At 38.2% G+C, this 18,103-nt stretch overlaps 1 long non-coding RNA gene across 1 annotated transcript in view; it reads left to right on the top strand.

Moving 5' to 3' along the window:
* Positions 1-17,871, top strand: part of LOC131899937 (uncharacterized) — a 130,403-nt gene extending 112,532 nt beyond the window's left edge. Inside the window, exon 3 of the long non-coding RNA XR_009376152.1 lies at positions 17,787-17,871. This is a non-coding gene — a long non-coding RNA (uncharacterized LOC131899937). The remainder of the gene's footprint in view (positions 1-17,786) is intronic.
* The last annotated feature ends 232 nt before the right edge of the window (positions 17,872-18,103 follow it).

Genomic DNA, 18,103 nt, shown 5'->3' with positions numbered 1-18,103 from the left:
GAGCCCAATGTCAGTTTGCAAAGAGTAATCCTTTGTCTTAGCAACAGCCTGGGTTGTTTGGAAATTTCCACAGGACCTACTTGGCCACCAACTGAACTGAATGTGCCCTCATCCCACTGCTAGAAGTCTTGTCTTGCAATAAGAGATGGCCAGTTGATACTATGATTACCCATTACTAGGAGTGCTCATTAGGATCAACTTCATAGATTCCCAGGAGTTTCCTCTGCGCTAGGTTTCCACACCAACACCCCTAAATGCTCCCCAATTTCAGCCACCTCTCCCTGCACTCTCTCCCTCCACCCTACTTCCCCCACCACCTGATAGTCCCATGCCTATCCCCAATCACCTCCAGTCAACCTGTAGAATCTATTCAATTTTCCCTTCCTAGAGATATTCATGTGCGCCCCCCCCCCAGACTCCTCCTCCTTACCTAACCTCTCTGGATCTATGGGTTGTAGCTTGGATATCATTTACTTAACAGTTAATATCTACTTATATGTGAAAAAATACCATATTTATCTTTCTGGATCTGGGGAACCTCACTCAGGATGAGTTTTTTTAGTTCCATTCATTTGCCTGAAAATTTCATGATGTCAATTTTTAACAGCTGAGTAATACTCCATTGTGTAACTGTGCCACATTTTCTTTATCCAGTCTTTGGTTGAGGGATATACATGTTGTTTTCAGTTCTTTTCTGGTTATTATGAATAAAGCCTCATTGAACATGGTTGAGCAAGTGTCCTTGTGGTAGGATGGATCATCCTTTGGGTATATTCCCAAGAGTGGTAGAGCTAGATTTTGAGGTAGATTGATTCCCAACTTTCTGAAGAACTGCAATATTGATTTCCATAGTGGCTCCACAAGTTTACACTCCCACCAGCAACAGAGGACTGTTCCCCTTGCTCTACATCCTTGCTAGCATTAGCTGTCACTTGTGTTATTGATCTTAGCCATTCTGATGGGTGTAAAATGGAATCTTAGAGTCATTTTGACTTGCATTTCCCTGATGGCTAGGGATGTTGAACATTTCTTTAAGTGTTTCTCAGCCATTTGAGTTTCATCTGTTGAGAATTACTTGCTTAGATCGACACCCCATTTTTAATTGGATTATTTGGATTTTTGATATCTAGTTTCTTGAGCTCTTTATATATTTTGGATATTAGTCCTCTATTGGATGTGGAGTTGGAAAAAATTTTTCTCCCATTCTGTAGGCGGCCTCTTTATCCAACTGAAAGTGTCCTTTGATTTACAGAAGCTTTTCAGTTTCATGAGGTCCCAATTATTAATTATTGATCTTAGTGCTTGTGCTATCAGTGTTCTGTTCAGGAAGTTGTCTCCTGTGCCAATGTACTCAAGGCTATTTCCCACTTTCTTTACTATCAGGTTTGAGTGTATGTAGTCAGAAGGTTTCCCTGGTTCTGCCTGGCCATGTGGTCCTGCAGCTGCTTATAAAATAATCACTCAGAAGCTTATATTAATTATAACTGCTTGGCCATTAGCTCAGGCTTATTATTGATGAGCACTTACACTTAAATTAACCCATAATCCTTATCTATGTTTAGTCACGTGGCTTGGTACCTTTTCTCAGTTCTGCCTCATCATCTTGCTTCCTCTGTGTCTGGCTGGCGACTCCTGACTCTGCCCTTCCTTTTCCTAGCATTCTCTTAGTCTGCTTGCCCTGCCTATACTTCCTGCCTGGTTACTGGCCAATCAGCATTTTATTAAACTAGTGTACAAGAGTATTTTCCCACAGCATTTCCCATTTTGGGTTTTATTAACTTTAAAGGTTTTAACTTTAACATAGTAAAATTATATATAACAAACCATTATCAAGCAACAATTACAGTTATAATATCTAGTCTATCTGTATTTGGCAAAATTAAAGAAAATATTCTATCTTATATTTGTGAGTCTAAGGTTTCATATCTAATTTATCTTTTATCATAACCAAGGAAAATTATAACTATTTAGTCTTTACATCAAAGACCCCAGAAGGATATAATATTACCTACGTGAATAGGAAGTGCATTGTAAGCAACTTCCAAAAATCTAAAATGATAGGGACAGCTGGCTGCCTGAACAGTCATCCAAAGTTCCTCTACTATGGTGGGGCATCCATCTTCAGCCTATAGACCTATAGTTTCTCAGTTGCTTCTCCCTGTGTCTTGCAGAATGTCTGACAGGAACCTGAAGAACCATCTCATCTTGCAAAGTTCAATGGTCACCTTCCTATGAGTCCTGCATGTCCAGTTTATACAACATACTGTCAATCAGTCAACGAAAGGGCACTTTTTTGCCCAGTGGCTAACTTTCACTGCAAAGAGAGCAAAGTCCATAATGAGTTTCTTTGATGCCCATCATCCTCCTTGAAGTAATTGGTGTTGCCAGGAGCAGATATGTCTCATTGTCCAGAACAATATAAGTTTTTAAAACATTTTAAATGCCATATTCTGTAGGTCTTTGAAATGTTTGAAGATTACCTACTTAACTGAAATATATCTATGCATACCTAGAAAACTTAACTAACATGGCTATAAGTTTGATTATCATGATTGACTAATTATTAATCTATATTTCTTAATTATATATTACAATTTTAAATGATCTGCGCAAACATAATACCTTAAACAAGAGTAGAAATATACATACAGTAAAACAAAATTAACTTTAAATTTGTGTAAATAAATTAAAATCTATAGCAATGTAAAACATTTTAAACAAGTTGTTGCTCTTTAAAAGTAGATTCAGCTGGGCAGTGGTGGCTCACGCCTTTAATCCCAGCACTCGGAAGGCAGAGGGAGGCGGAACTCTGTGAGTTCGAGGCTAGCCTGGGCTACAGAGTGAGTTCCAGGACAGGCTCCAAAGCTCCACAGAGAAACCCTGTCTCAAAAAGCCAAAAAAAAAGTAGATTCAATAATCTACCCTTATATCCTATCATATCTATACTATCCCCTTTTCTTTTTTAGAAAAAGATTGCATTTATAATCAACTCCCTTTAAATAAAAATAAACATTTATAAACAATATTTTGGCAATTTGGTTATAGCGTCTCATACTACTTCCTGCTGGTTGGGGGTGCTGGTAATCTTATGTGGATCCTGAGAAAATTTGAGATAATGTTCAACTCATGAAAGACTGACTATAACCTTTGTTGATAGGTATGATCTGTTAAAGTTCAGGAGGTCTTGCTTGATCAAATCTGATCCATCTTAACCTGGAACAAATCCATAACCTTTTGCTTCCTCTGGAAACAAAAGCAGAGCCTCCTTTCCAAAGCAACATATCCTTAGATCCAAATTTTGAAATCAAGATACCTTTAAATTATACATATTGCTTTACTTCAGCAGCCTTTATAATCAAATGTCTCTCTCCAGTTAAAAAATCCTAAGAAAATATAATCCAGACTTTCTGTGTAATTTCCATCTTTATGTGGTTTATTATATATATATATATATATATATATATATATATATATATATATACACTTTATTTTATTTAGTGTATTAGTGTTTATTATATATATAATACTTTATTTTATTTAGTGTATTTGGTTTTATATTGAGGTCTTTGATCTACTGAACTTGAGTTTTGTGCAAGGTGATAATTATGGCTCTATTTACATTCTTCTACATGCAGACATCCAATTTGACCAGCACCATTTGTTGAAGGTTCTATCTTTTTTCCAGTGTGTATTTCTGGCTTCTTTATTAAAAAGCAAGTGTCCTATAAGTACTGCACATGGTGGCACATGCCTTTAACCCCAGCACTCGGGAGGCAGAGCCAGGTGGATCTCTGTGAGTTTGAGGCCAGCCTGGTCTACAGAGTGAGATCCAGGACAGGCACCAAAACTACAAAGAGAAACCCTATCTCAAAAAAAAAAATCAGGTGTCCATAGGTATGTGGATTTATATCTGGATCTTTAATTTGATTCTATTGATCAAATAATCTGTTTTTATGTCAATACCATGTTGTTTTTATTACTGTAGCTCTGTAGTACAACTTGAAAAAGAGAATGATGAGACCTCCAGCAGTTCTTTTATTGTTCAGGAGTGTTTTAGTTATCTTATTTGTGTGATTTTTTTTACTTTCTTTTATCTCCTCAATTTTATAAAGTATGGATTTGGTTTCCATCACAACCACCATCATTATCATGGCATATCAATTATACAAAATCTCTAATACACAGTAATACTTGGATCATATTCATCTCCACTTTACTGTAATATCTTCCCTTTGACCTTCCTGTTTTAAAAATCTTGATTCTATGTATGAGAGAAAGCACATCTTTTTTGTCTTTCTGTGTTGGGCTTCTTTTGCCTAATATGATGACTCCAGTTTCATTTTCCTATAACTGATACAACTTTGTTCTTCTTTGGCTGGGTAATTCTTGATTCTGGATATACACCACATTTCCTTTATCTATTTACCTTTTGAGAGCATATAGACTGGTTCCATAACTTCTTATTGTGGATAGTGCCATATTATCCATGGGTGTGCAGCTATCTGTATTGTGCCTTACTTATGCTGGCTTCCTTTCCTTTAGGTATATACACTCCAGGGTGTTATATGGTAGTCTTATCTGGCAAAATCAGAATATATAGAAGTGCTATAACAGTACAAGGGGCTTGCATACTCAAGAAATGAAAATTAAGTGATGGAAGAGAGGCCCAAATGAAGCTGTACCTTTGGCAAAGATCACATATGGGTATTCAGAGACATTCTAAGAGATCTGATTTTTTTTCAGTCATTCAAACTGTCTTAGAAATCACTGATGAGTTTTAAATAAGGTTATTTAACTAAAATATACAGACAGGGTCACTCTAGTGGATTTCCTATGAGCCATTCTGTTTTTCTGTAGCAGAGTCCCTTTCCAATGTTATCTTTCCCCCATCTCTGAGCAAGCTGAAGCTCGTTTAGCTTTCTCAACACTTACAGACTTACAAATTATCTCATCATGACTCACTATCTTCACGGAAGTAACCTAGTTTGTCTCCCAGTCAGTCTCCTGCTACTACACATGGACGCCCTGTCTTTCTCAACTAGACATTCATTAGATTCCTTCCTCCTGATACAAAAGGCAGAAATGGCAGTGTTCTTGGCCATTTAGACTTAATCACAGAGGAAACAGTCTGTTCTGGAATTCCAATCTTCTCTGTTCCTGTAGGATATTTTTCAACTTGTGGAGAGATAGTCAAGTCTTCTATCCTAACATAAGCTCCCACTTAGAAACACTAAAAGATTTTGTTTTCAACTTGCCTCAAGATTTCCTAAGGGCATCATATAATAAATGAGCAGTAATATTCTCGGCCAAGCCACTAAAGCACATGAAATTTACCATGTAAATAAAGTCTAGCAGTAGCAAGATAAGCTCTCAGGGTGTAGCAGCGCATGCACAGCCATTCCACACATCGCACAGCTGAGGAAACAACTCAGTCTAAGCACCTGAAATCATTCTGTAGGTTTTAGTTGGAAAATACTCATCGCAGTTCATCTGAAGTAGTCAAAAAGAAAGGCTGTTAGCGAGAGTGATAGATGTTTTAATTAAACATTAAAAGTCATTGGAAAAGAAGTAAGGTGACATTTAAGAATGTGAGAAATGTAGTATATGAGTTACACCCCAGTAAAGTTGTTATAATAAAACTATTACCGGAGATTGAAAAAGGGAGAACATGACTAAGATTTCCCAAGCAGTGGATGGAGTATGAAAAATACTCCAGGAAAATGAATAGCTGGTTAACAGGCTTTTTATTTATTACTTTTCTGTTGCAATGATAAAACAACATGACCTAGGTAATTTTTTTTTTTTTTTGGTTTTTCGAGACCTAGGTAATTTTTTTAAAGGAAGAGTTTCTTTTAGCTTACATTTTAAAAGGAGAGTCCACAATGGTACAGGAGGCATGGTAGCAGGCAGATAAAGCAGGAAGCTAAGAGATCACATCTTTAATCACAAAAGCAAAGCAAAGAATAACTAGAAATGGGGCAAGGATACATACTCTCAAATCCCATCACCAGTGATGTACTGTCTCCAGCAAGGATACCTCTCCTAAACCTCCCCAAACAGCACCACCAACTTGGAACTAAGTATTCAAAATACAGAAGCCCATAGGGGACATTCTCAATCAAACCACCACTGACCCCTATGACCAGAACACAGGAGGTCAGGGATAGGACTGCAATAGGAAGTCAAATCTGATTTAGAGGTCTTTAAATTACATTCCTGGGTTTCAAACTTCAAAGGTAATGAGTATTCTTCAAATATCTTTGAGAGAAGACATGATCATACCTAAGCTTTAGAAAGATGCTTCCCACTTTCTTATTTTCATAATAATTATCTCCTTTATTGGGATTATAGTTCCTCAGGGAAATGTGCTTTAAAATAATTTAAAAAAATAATATTTTTCCTATAATGTCTAATAGTCTGCCTTTGCATTTGGAAAATGTGCCTTAAAGCTTATCTTCAAAACAATGAGGTGATCTTGGTGTGAGGGAACCTTGGTTCAACCCTGCACAGCTTCTAGTTGCATCCTTTCTATTTAACACTTTCCGAAGTCCACTTCCTCTCTCTAGCCAACTCCCATATAACCCTTGCTCGGGCTGCGATCCTCTCTTATGTGGATCTCTGTAGCAGTCCCCTAATTAGTCTTCCCTCCTCCTCTCTACTATCCATACCACCACCAGAAACGTGTTCTTTTTTCCCTTTTACAAAACCTCAATCTGACCACATTACTCTCTGACCAAAATTAGTGAGTTCCTCCCTCTCATGTATTAAACATAAGATGTTTCTTTGCCTTCCTATGCAAGATGAACCCTTGTCATCCTCCCCTTGCCTTTCTTGTTTAGGTTACTATAACCTGTTACTTCACTGCATGGTGTGCTCTCTGTCACGTAATGTTCTCTTTCCTGGAATGATTTTTGCCTTGCCTCATCCCTTGACCTAACTGGCATTTCTGCACGCTTCATACCACACTCTCTAATATAAAACCTCTCCTGTCCCACAAATGAGGCCAGATGCTCATGTTGGATGTTCACATATCCTTGAAAGAGTATCATTTGCTTTTCCAGTGTCAAATATAAGTTCCTGAGCTTAGGGCACCAAGTCTGCTTTATTTAACACTATGCACCTAAGTTCAGGTCCAGTGCCTAAAACAAAGTAGTACTCAGTAAATAGTTTTTATTTAGGGGATGTGTGTATGTGAGTGTGTGTGTGTGTGTGTGTGTGTGTGTGTGTGTGCACATGCACGGGCACACGTGCGTGTCAGTGCCCATGCACACGGAGGCTAGAGGTTGACATTGGGTCTCTTCATCAATTGTGCTCTGACATATTTTTTGAAACAGCTTCAAGGACCTGCCTGTCTATGCCTTCCCTAGGATTACAGGCATGTGCTGCCTTGCCTGGCTTTCTTTGTTGGTGCTAGAGATGAAACTTAGGTCCTTATGCTCACACAGCAAACACTTTACTAACTGATCTATCTCCCTAGCTCACTAACACTTATTTCGTTAATGAAGGAAAAATGTACATGTCTTCATGTCTTAAAATTGTAAACATTCATAACATCTTGACTTTCTTTCCATTACTCTTAGCACAATTCTTATTCTTTAAGCATTTATGTAAGTTTATTCCATAAGAGACTATAAGTTCCATGATGGCAGGAACTATATTTTTTGTTAACATTATATAGTCTACAAATAACAAAACACAGAGATTATAAATGTACAGCAAATATGATTATAGAAATTTAGTCAGAGGTGTGTAATAAAAAGCATTACCTCAAATAAAACATAGAACACAGTCTGCCATTCTGGAAAGTCCCTTATGCTACCAATTGCCTCCATCCTCCAGCCCCAGAAGGAGTAATCACTACTCTGGTTTGTATGGACATGTATCCACTTTGTATATTCTAGAGATTCCCCTAAGGGGAGTCATACAAACAATGCTCTTCTGTTTCTGTTTCTTTCAACATAACCATGAGGCTTAACTTTGTGGACATATATATATATATATATATATGTGTGTGTGTGTGTGTGTGTGTGTATGTGTGTGTGTGTGTGTGTGATGTGTGTGTGTCTATATATATGTATGTATATAATAAATATTTTATTTCTTTTATTGATAAATACTACGTCGTTTTACAAAACGCATCCTAATATCTTTATCCATTCACCTGTTAATGGGTACTTGGACTATTTCCACATGAAGAAAACAGTTACAAACATTCACGTGCAGGTCATATCCAATTATTCATCATCAGATCCCCAGAATCTACTAAAGATACTGAGACATAGCAGGTATTCAATAAACAATTGTGTTTTAGATATAAATTACCAAATTTAACCCTTAAAATTATAGTTATAACTTTACTTTTTCCCGCCTACTTTTCATACTACATTAGGACATAAATGAATAAAAACTGATCTATTATGAAAAGAAACTTGAGCCCTCTCCTATATTTCCCAAATTACTGTTACAGAGTTTATACTTTCTTCCTGAATGTTACTTTTGACACACACCACAACTGAGCTTGACACACCAATGTCATGATACTACTTGTATGGTTTCTTAAACTAGAGGACAGCTAGTTACACTTGAATTTTAAATGAATAATGAGAAGAGTTTTAGTGTAAGTACATCCTTGATATTGCATGGAACATACTTATAATTTGGGGCATATATGTTACTAAAATATTCTTGACATTCTAAATTTTTATTTGCTAAATCTAGCCACTCTAATTATTTGCAAATTATGGGACCTCTGCCTCCTCAGGTGTCTTGCAACCTTAACACATGAGCATCCCTTAGTCATGACCAGTAACTAGGCTTAGGAAAATATTGTCTTTCATAGATTCTCAGCAATATTGACAAAGGGAAAAGCAGCATCTATTTAAAACATCATGGGCAACATTTAGATTGTATGTTAAGCATTTGCTAGGCAACTTTTAAGTTCTATCCAAGCAATGCTACATCCCTATAAGTCCTACTTCATTCTGGATATGTAGAGCTTTTCTTATGCAATCCAGAATGCTCATTTCTCTGACTCCCTGACCCTGTCTGCTATGTTTGTGTCTGGTGTGAAAACACTTGAGCAGATGTTAGAGAGAAGTGCCTTTTAGAACTTCTCAGCAGTGTCTGGCGTCAGCTTCGTTTTAAGATAAAATGTGGGTGACAAGTCCCATCTGGTGAGGAGCCAGCTCCTACAGCTCACTTCCTTCTCTTCTCAGTCTTTCATTCATAAAATCATGGGGAGCTTTTCTTCAAAGGGAAATACACATTAAACCTGGGACAGAACTCAGTGTGGTTTAACATGTGTATTTGTTTATATTTCATTGAGCAGCTTTTGTTTTATAGCTGTCCAAAGTCATAGTGATTCTCTGTACTATTAGTACAATATGGAGGAACATTAGGACGTTTTTAAAGGGGATCTGATTTAGCAGAAAAGCTCTGAGATTTGGAACCAAACTTGGGACTGAAACCTTGTGGCCTTGGACAGATGTCTGTTTAACTGCTCAAACCTGTTTTTTCTTCTATGAAATATGATAGTAACAATGCCTGCCCCACAGTTCTATGAGATAAAAGGCATGAACTATTTAGCTTAGTGTGTTGCAGATGTTCACGCTGGCAATGCTGATGAATGTGGCCCCAGGAATATGTCTAATGCACTCCAAGAAGCTTCTCTTGATTCCTGAACCCTGGGCCCAACAGCAGAGAATGGATAGTATAAGAGTATCTTCCTGTCTTGTAACATCTTCCTCCTCTACACACTTAGCTGTGCGCTGGAAGGAGAAGACCTAGCCTCAAGTCTTCACTTCGTGACCTAAATGACAAATGACACCATCTCTGAAATTCATAAGTATTGGTGTTGTTTTTTCAATCTAGAAAATGGTTGAACAGAAATTCATTTGTTTCTAAGTTAGTTATAAGCCTCATATCTGAAGGTTGTCTAGAAAATACAGTAATTGTAAGGTAATAGTATGAAGTAACTAATATAATGTTGAAAACTGCATACAAAGATATTTCTCACTCTCCCTTGTTTTCCCTGGCTGCTCATTTTCAGTCTAATCTTGAAGCTAGTTGCAATAAATCCAAGATGAAAAAGAGGGACTAGAGATCAAAATACCTGGTTTCTTATCCCAACTCTGGTATTTGACTTCCTATGTTGAGGAAGTCATATAATAGCTGAGCCTGAATTTCCTCACGTTTAATCGTCATGGAGTGAGCTCCTCTTAAGGACCTTCTGTACAATATTAGATACTCTAATTACAGTTCATCCCATCTAACATCTTACATATTGAGCATCTTATATATGCCCAGCATTTTACTAGGCGTATTACATCAAACCTCACAAAGCCCTGAAAAATAATGTCAGGCATTGAGACATAGAGGATTTAGATTTATTTGTTATTAAACCAACCAAGGCTTTCATCTCCAAAAACTCAACATCTAGAAGGGTAGGCATAGATATAAATAAATAATTATAGTGTCTCAACTTTCTTAAACTGGTAGTGGAAAAAAATCAAGAGATTTGGTTACCTCACAATGGTTATAACTGCAGGAAGGAACAAAACTGTTCATTTCCTAGAAGCTCCAAGGACTTTGCTTTAAGAAGCACTATGTTCTTCTCATAACAAAGTATTCTCTGATTTTCTCAACAGAGTAACATTCTGACCATGATACTTCCTATTCTCCTTGTCTTTTCCTACTCACTTTCATGATGTATGTCAACTTACAGATAGGTAGCTCACATTTATTTCTTTACTCTGTGATTTCACTCTAGAGCAGTGGTTCTCAACCTTCCTAAGGCTTTGGCCCTTTAGTATAGTTCCACATGTTATGGTGACCCCCAACTGTAAAATTATGTTATTGCTACTTCAAAACTGTAATTTTGCTACCGTTATGAATCATAATGTAAATATTTGATATGCAGGATATCTGATATGCAATCCCTGTGAAAGTGTCATTCTAACCCCCAAAAGGGGTCCTGACCCATAGATTGAGAACCACTGCTCTAGATTATCAATACCATGAGAATAGGAACTCCCTTTCTCTTGTGATTGTGTGATATTGCCTCTACACTTCACATATAATGCAGTGCTCAGCACATAATAGACATTTAATAAATTTTTTGAATGACTGAACAAACTAAAATGTTGTACAGCCAGGCTTTTGTGACCCAAGATAGCTACCGTATAAAATTGTTCACTTAAAATTTTTTTTAAAAAATTAAAAATAAATAAATAAATAAATAAATAAATAAATAAATAAATAAATAAAATTGTTCACAAAGGTAATTTGTGCTTACCCTGGCTGAGCTCTCCTTATAGTCTGTCTCTTGCTTCCTTCTGTGTTGTTATCATTCCAGACATCAGGAATTGCAGAAGCACCCATGATTTCTGGAAACGTATATTTTCTGGTGAAGGGGAGCAAAGTAATATAACTCTTTATTTAAATGAAGGGGAAAGTGGGAGTGCCAGGTGTAACATGAGAAACTCACTTGTTTTTTTTGGGGGGGGGATTATTTCCCGTCCTTTTCCTGGCTGGTTACTGGTTTCAGAGCTGCAGACATAATCCTGACCCCAGTCTGAGGGCAGAACCAACTGAGTGAATTAGGACAAAATGGAATTTTCAAAATGAGAAGACTAGAATGTCTACTGAAATTGTTAGAAGAGGGAGGATATATTTTTGATATCTTCATCAAGAAGATGGTATTCAGGGTGGGTTTGAATAACTAGCTAGAAGTTTGGTTTGTAGTAAATAGGAAAGGGGGTATGAAGGTAGAAAGCAGATAAACAGTATCTACAAAGAGGTGGATATGAGAAGGAAGAGATATTAAAACTATTTAACATGTGCAAATCCAAGTGGACATTCTGACCCAGCCAAATATCTATTTGAATTGATAAAATGCTGTGAAAGTACCAGGGCATATCGCATTGGTGGTCAGTTCAAGAGGGGCAAGGTCAAATGTTGCAGAAATGTTGAGTAGTCTGACACAGTGAACATTAACATGATGATGAAAATTAACACTGGAAGCTATTAGGTACTTCAGTACTTTGTATTATATACTTACTGAATCTTCCACTGGACTAGACTGCACATCCTATTCCCGTTTTCTTGATTAAAACACTGCATATGAGAGCTATCACCACACACACACACACACACACACACACACACACACACACACACACACACTTACCCACTTCAAAGCTTAGGGAACCTCATAGAAGAGGAAGTGTTAAGAATGCAAGATCTGGAAGATGGGGAGGAAAGCTTTGAAATGATGGCATGGCTGTTCCATACACCAGTTCAGAGCAGTTGTGCTTGTCTACACAAGACCTGCACAAGATTAAGCTGGCAAAAAAAAAATCCAGTATGGGTGAATAAGGGGCCTCCAGGGCCCCATGCCTAGCAAAGGAGCAGCTTAGCAGTTAGTAGTGGCTGAGGTAAAGAGAATCACTCTCTTTGGGGAATGTGTCTGCTGGTAGGTGGCCCACACAGCAGGGGGTGGCCCCACACCCTTGCATATATGCCTAACACTAATTGGACTCAAGCAATTATTTTTTTAATTTAATTTTACTTTATTAACATTTTTTTCATTTATTTTACATATCGACCACGCTTTCCCCTCCCTCCTCACCTCCAGTTCCCTCTCTCTGACTCCCATCTACCCCTCCCCATCTACTCCTCCTCTGTCCCCATTTTTAGAAAGAGGCAGGCCTCCCATGGGCTTGAACAAAGCATGGCACATCAAGTCAAGCTCCTCCCCACATCCCACATAAAGGCTGGACAAGGTAATCCAGAATCAGAACAGGTTCCCAAAAGCCAGCTAAACATCAGGGACAGGTGCTGATCTCACTCTTAGGAGCCCTACAAACAGACCAAGCTACACAACTGTCACACACATGCAGAGGGCCTAAGTCGGTCACATGCAGGCTCCCTAACTGTTGGTCCAGAGTGCATGTGCTCCCATGAGCTCAGGTCAGCTGTGATTATTAATAACCATTTTAAAAAGGAACATGAAGCTAAGAGGTAGACAATGTGGATGCACTAGGGAAGAGTAATTGTAGAAAAATAAGAATGTGTTAATTATTCAAAGGATAAATAAAATATATAAATTAAAAAAGAGATAAATTCACTTCCCTAAGTTCACCCACCTGCAAATATTAGAGCTGAGATTTAAATTTGTACTGATCAACTCTATAATTTATACTTAAATGTTTTACATTACACTCATTAATTTATTTTGTGTGTTCATGTATGTACATGTATATTAAGAGAAAGAGAGGGAGGTGTATGTGTTCCCATGTACATATGCCACCGCATGTGTGTAGAAGTCAAGAGACAACTTTTAGGAGTCTGTTGGTTCTCTCCTTCTTCCACTGTGTAGTTCCTGGAAATTGAACTCAGTTCATCAAGGTTGGTGCCTTGGCAGTACACTTCTTAATTCAAAGAGCCATTTCACTGGGCCCATAATTTGTATATTTTAACTAACATAATAATACCGCAGGCAGTAGATACAACATAGATTTTCCTCTTTAACACTTGTGGAACTATATTGGAAGAAAAAAGCTTGGTTTTTCTTCACAGACATTACCCTCTGGCTGAAGAAACAAGTTGTTGTGCCTCACAACCTAAGGACCATTGGAAAGACTGTCCCATAACAATATGTGATGCTTGTTCAATGACAGGAGCATTGATTCCTGTAGCTTTTCACTGAAGCTGAGGTAGCTAGGGAAGATATGAGACTTGAATGTGGCATTGACATGTGGAGTAGTGGGATAGAAATGGCATTAAGATCATAAGTATTAGGATATGCTCCTTACCATTATATCTCAAACCAAAATAATTCCATTAGAGCCTCTTACACAAGGATTTTGCTCTTACAAGGTATTTTAGAAGTGGTCAACCATATATTTGATTATCTAAGTGCTGGCAAAAGTAGCACTTAATAATTTAGGGCCTTGAAGGATAGATGTACACTATGATGAATTATACTCTATTCTGACTTACATTCATGTAAGTGAAAATGGGTTATAATTTTAATTGTCCAGAACATAGGTACATTTTACATATTGAAATGATTTTCCATGGCATTAGTGTTCCTTAGTAAAGCTACCAAATTGAAAAGGGACAAGATGATAGATTTTATTTAAGAAATTTTTCCACTCATTCTACATATCAACCACAGATCCCCCTCCCATCCCTCCTCTTACTTCCCCTTAGCTTCCCCCGCAACCCAACCTCCATCCCCTCCTCCAAAAGGGTAAGGGCTCCCATGGGGAGTCAGCAAAGCCTTGTACATTCAGTTGAGGCAGGACTAAGCCCCTCCCCACTGCATCAAGGCTGAGCAAGGTGTCCCACCATTGGTAATGGACTCCAGAAAGCCAGCTCATGAACCAGGGATAGATCCTGATCCCACTGCCAGGGGCCCTTCAAACAGACCAAGCTACACATCTGTCTCTCATATGCAGAGGGCCTAGTCCAGTCCCATACAGGTTCCACAGCTGTCGGTCTAAAGTTCGTGAGTTCCTATGAGCTTGGTTCAGTTGTCTCTGTAGATTTCCCCATCATGATCTTGACTGGACTTCCAGAGCTTGGCCTGGTGCTTGGCTATGGATCTCTGCATATACTTCCATCAGTTACTGGATGAAGGCTCTATGATGACAGTTAAGGTATTCACCAATCTGATTACAGGAGAAGGCCATCTCAGGCACCCTCTCCACTATTGCTAGGAGTCTTAGCTGGGGTCATCCTTGTGGATTCCTGGGAATTTCCCTAGCACCAGGTTTCTCCCTAAACCCATAATTTCTCCCTCTATCAAGATATCTCTTTCATTGCTTTCCCACTCTCTCCCTCCCCCAGCTCGACCATCCCATTCCCTCATGTTCTCATCCCCCATCCCTTCCCCTCTGTTGTCCCCTCTCACCCCCAGTTTACTCATGGAGATCTCATAAGATGACATTTTTTCCACAGTGTTATAATGAGCTATTTACTGCTTCAGAGACTCACGTCACCAGTCTCAACCGCAGTCCTGATATTTGAGTTACCAATGCCATAGGCCAGCATCACCAATTCAGCAAGGTGCTGTGTTTGTGATGATTCTATACACATCTGTGAGTCGCTGACTATGTCATTATACTTTCCATTATAACTATGGGTGCATTTTCAATATCAAAATACATATTGTTTCATTTTAAATCACCTGTGTTTTTCTTCACAATAGAATTAGGTCATAATATATGGGTTTCAAAATATTGATAAAGTCTTTACTTTTTGCCCTGGGCATCACACCCAGGGTCTTGCATATACTAGGCAAGCACTCTACCATTAAGCTATATCTCTAAGCTACTTTTTCACTTTTTTATTTTGAGACAAGATCTCATTAAGTTGCTCAGACTATCCTTAACCTTGTGATCTTCCTTCCTCAGACACCCAAGTAATTGGCATTATAGTCCTGCACCACCAGATCAAGCCTCTTGCATCCTTTTAACTTATTCCTATCATTTTCTTTTCAGGATTACAAAGGAAAATAATAAATATTTGTAATAGGAGTGATAATGTTGGTCTGGTAGAGTTTTAGAAAAACACTGCATTAGACTATCTCCCAAGGTCTTCATAGTTTTAATTTTCTGTAGGCGTAAACGGAGGGTTGGATTTCAGTGGAAGGTGAGAGCACTCAATGGTAGAAATGACTACTGAGAAAACTGAGGATAGAGGATCGACTTTCTTGGGGTCTTTACTCTGCCTACATCACTGTAATTGAAGAATTTTGTGGAGACTGCCAGAGCTGGCTAATGGGACTTCTCTGGTTTCTTTTTATCAGTGACAGAAAACGGTGATGCCTCCCTATCAGCTTGTTCTGGAGAATTCCTAGGAAACCTTAGTTTCTGCTCCTTATATTTTGGCTCAGCTACTATCATTGGCATTTTATTCTCCTATCTTATTGAGCTCCATGGCTTTTATAGTAGAAATATGGAAGCTCTTCGTCTATTATAGACCAAATTTTCCCTGTTGCTTGGCCCTGCCTCCAGTTTGATATGCTAATATTATGGGAGACCAAACAGTTGCCATGTGGAAATGGAACATAGTATTCTCAGTTGAAGGGTATCACTTTCCCCATTTAATAGCGTGTATAACTGTTTTCTCCTCCCATTAATTATAAACATTCCCTGAAGAGTGATTTAAAATGCAGGAATGTATGGGCAAGCAAATACAAAATAACCATAATCCTAAGAAGAAGAATGTTCCATATGAAACAATATGACATCAAGGGTAAAATCTAGAACCAGTATATCAAACCTATCACTTTCTTTTCAGGATTACAAAGAAACATAATAAATACATGAAATAGAAATGAGTTGCTCTCTTGGTTTTATTTTTATTTTCTTCTGTGTCTCCACCAGCTCCCAGCTCCAAGCTGCCTCCTCTCAGAGTATTTCTTACTCTTACTCTCATGAAAAACTTTCCCATGTGCATACTGTAAAATGGAGGGCAAACTGGAAAGTGTAAAGTACCACTTAGCATGTCAAAGGCATAAAAGAGAGATAAAACAGCTCGTGTTGGGAAGGTGTTTGGAATCTAAAACAGTAATATTTTGTCATAGCTCTGCCATCACTACCTTATTATGGAGGTGTTGTGGTGATAAAATATTGTGGGAATGTCTAAAGAGATAAGAGACCATCTGAAAAATTCACAGTGTTCTCTGAGAATTAGGAAAAGGCACACATTACACACAGAGAGGGAAGATGATTAAGTGTGAGGTCAGCTCATAAATATGCCTTTCTCGTTGGGGGAAAAAATGACCATTATTAAGCAACAACAACAAAAAGTCGAATGATACTAAATCCACTCTAGAGATAAAGTTTGTGTTGTAGATATTATTTAGAATTTATGTTTAGCTGTTTTTCCGAAGTGGATAAGGTCAGAATGACAGTTTTCCTCCATTTGGAGTCCTTGGATTGAGGATCTGGTAGAGAGAGGACTTAGAAAACACTAAGACCTACATGTTAAAATCAAGTCTTCAAGGTTAGTCTTGATTTATGTCATGGTTTCATCCGGTAGTCATTAATCATTACTTGAGGGTCATCACATTGCTTTAGGTATTGAGATTACAATGTTGTCCAAGAAAGATGGCATCCTTAATGAAATAGATTTTGTGTTCTGGTGGTGGAAGATAATGTCTGATGCTGAATGTAACATGGAAGTAACTAGGGACCACCTCAAGGTGAGTTCTCAGGAGTGGCCTAAGAACAGTCAAACTGAGAAATATATGGGAATGTATCAGAATGACCTACAGACTGAAGTCCAACAAGCCCAACAATGGTTGTGAATGGAAAGTCCAAGAATCTAGTAGCTACTCAGTCCACGAGCCTGGGTGTCTCACCTGGTCTTCTGGATGTGCTGGCAAGGTGAGGGCAAACAGGTGAAGAAAAATGAACCCTTCCTTCTTTCATTGTCCTTATCTAGGCTTCCAGTAGAAGGTGTGGTCCAGATTAAAGGTGTACCTCTCTGCCTCAAGATCTGGAGTAAAGGCATGTTGTCTTCTTGCCTTAAGATTCAGATCACAAGTGTGCCCTCCATTTCTGGATTATAGTTCATTCCAGATATAGTCAAGTTGACAACCAAGAATAGCCATCACACTAGCATAGAGGAGTCTTTCTTTCAAATAATGACATCATTGGATGAAATCATTAGTCCATTACTTGGTTAAGGAATGTGACTAAAGGTTAGGTTCCCTGGCGTAATGTTTTTCCCTGGTTAACATGATCTACTAATGTTTTCTCTTTTTTAAATAGGGACAGAAGAAATCCTATGGAGAGCCATGTGGGGGCCAAGATTGCAGTGGAAGCTGTACATGCTCTCCTGAGAAGGGAACAAGAGTAAGTTGCTTATTGCATTGTTGAAAGACAAATAGTCCACAGAGGATGTTATCTGTTTTATCTGTTTCCTTTAAAATTAAGCAGTGTAGAATTTACTCTTATGACTTCAGAGCACAAGCAAAGTGATGAGAACAACCTGGAAGGAGCTTTGCTCACTACTAATAAGCAGAAAGGGACTGGTCAAATCTCTGAGGGACCATGAAGAGGTTTCCTTCACTGATTTAATGCTAAGG

Source organism: Peromyscus eremicus, chromosome X (genome assembly GCF_949786415.1).
Source record: "Peromyscus eremicus chromosome X, PerEre_H2_v1, whole genome shotgun sequence".
In the NCBI taxonomy this organism is placed as follows: Eukaryota; Metazoa; Chordata; class Mammalia; order Rodentia; family Cricetidae; genus Peromyscus; species Peromyscus eremicus.
This window is presented reverse-complemented; position numbering and strand designations above follow the sequence as displayed.